At 29.2% G+C, this 2,091-nt stretch overlaps 1 protein-coding gene across 3 annotated transcripts in view; it reads right to left on the reverse strand.

Moving 5' to 3' along the window:
* Positions 1-763, reverse strand: part of LOC111083300 (gastrula zinc finger protein xLCGF3.1-like) — a 9,953-nt gene extending 9,190 nt beyond the window's left edge. For all 3 annotated transcript variants that reach the window (XR_002608933.1, XM_022379728.1, XM_022379727.1), the window contains exon 1: positions 599-763. The gene's annotated coding sequence lies outside the window, so the exon portion shown is untranslated. The remainder of the gene's footprint in view (positions 1-598) is intronic.
* Positions 764-2,091: the final 1,328 nt, after the last annotated feature.

Consider the following 2,091-nt stretch of genomic DNA (forward strand, 5'->3'; position numbering starts at 1 on the left):
GTAAGCACACATTTATTTTGAATCTGTTATGTCAAGTTTGCACACATTTATTTTGAATCTGTTATGTCAAGTAAGCACACATTTATTTTGAATCTGTTATGTCAAGTATGCACACATTTATTTTTCAGTGAATGCTCTGCCAACAAAACTTTACGTTGAAATGTTTCCTTGATTATTGATGGTGATTGAAAACAATCTCAGTGATGGCACATTGCATTCTTTTCAATTGATATCGACTGAATGGCTTAACAGCTGATGGTGACTCATGTAAACAAAAGTTCCGGGGACTAGCCATGGTTCCTTCTCATTTTATTATGCACAAGAAAAGACCATTAGTGAAGTAAGAACTTTTTGATATTTCTATACGAAGTGTGAAAGAGGAGATATTTATTTAAATTCAATTTATTTTACATGGTACAATGTTATATTTTTGGCATATATATTTATTTTGAATATTACTCATTAAAAAATTAATTTACAAGCTGATGAAGTCCAGTGAGATATCATACAACTGTAATATTACTTTAAAATGTTCTAAAAATATCTAGCTCTTTTGGTTAATTAAGAGAATCATAAAAGTTTTTAATCGACAAATTACCTCAGTATCATTAGGATCTTCATACTTTTCTTCTTTTATTTTACAATCAGAGACAGTAAACGAAGATCCTTCTTCTGGGCTAGTAGCTTCTGTTGTTACTAGAGGTGTAAAATAAATACTTTTGTTACATATTTGAAAATAACTTCTGTAAATCACTACATTATAACAATTTCTCACTGTGAGTTGACACATTTTCTTTACTTTATCACAGTTCCACCTCTCTCGAGTTGACTATTGTACAGATACACCAACATTTAATTATAGTAAAGTAGACTGATAAACAATTAAGAATAATTATGTCATATTATTCCTCCAAGTGCAGTTTTTGTTGTACAAATCATTCACAAGTGAGTTATTCTAATAATATTTTTTATATGTATACTACATATAATACGTAGTATAGGGTATCCATAAACGGTTGAAGCTTTTAAATAAATGGAATTGGAACCACATCAGATAAAAAGTTGCCATTTATGGCAAATAATAAATCTGACATCAGAGGTTTTTTCTAACTAACATAGTTAAGAGTATGTAAAGGACATTATCTATATGATGAAGGTATCAAATATGACACTGTTACATAAATAACTGACCAATGCAAATGCAATGATTAACCCTATGACATCTTTTGAGCTGCAAACACTGACTTTTGAGGTATAAACATGAAGTTTTAGCATCCATGATACAAACAACAACAACTGTTTCTTTATGTTATTTTTATTATATTAAATTAATAAGGTGGTTCAATATCAAAGTTATGAACACCATGTATAACTTACCATTTCCAAAGCAACAAGAAATAAATTTATATTTTGAAATCAGCTCCTGGTACAAATTTGTTGCACATCAGCAAAGAAAACATAAAAAATCTTTTCTATTCAAAATTAGGTTCCAAATTTAAGGATTGAATACAGCATATTTAAAAAAAACATTATCTTCACTGTTAGCCGAGGACTGAATACAGCATATTTAAAAAAAACATTATCTTCACTGTTAGCCGAGGATTGAATACAGCATATTTAAAAACATTATCTTCACTGTTAGCTGAGGATTGAATACAGCATATTTAAAAACATTATCTTCACTGTTAACTGAGGATTGAATACAGAATATCTAAAAACATTATCTTCACTGTTATCTGAGGATTGAAATAATGTTTTTATTAAATATGCTGTATTCAATCCTCAGCTAACAGTGAAGATAATGTTTTTAAATATGCTGTATTCAATCCTCAGCTAACAGTGAAGATAATGTTTTTTAAATATGCTGTATTCAATCCTCAGCTAACAGTGAAGGTAATGTTTTTTTTAAATATGCTGTATTCGATCCTCAGCTAACAAGGAAGATAATGTTTTTATTAAATATGCTGTATTCAATCCTCAGCTAACAGTGAAGATGATGTTTTTAAATATGCTGTATTCAATCCTCAGCTAACAGTGAAGGTAATGTTTTTTAAATATGCTGTACTTCACTGTTAGCTGAGGATTGAATAC

This window comes from Limulus polyphemus, unplaced genomic scaffold (genome assembly GCF_000517525.1).
Source record: "Limulus polyphemus unplaced genomic scaffold, Limulus_polyphemus-2.1.2 Scaffold8963, whole genome shotgun sequence".
Taxonomy (NCBI): Eukaryota; Metazoa; Arthropoda; class Merostomata; order Xiphosura; family Limulidae; genus Limulus; species Limulus polyphemus.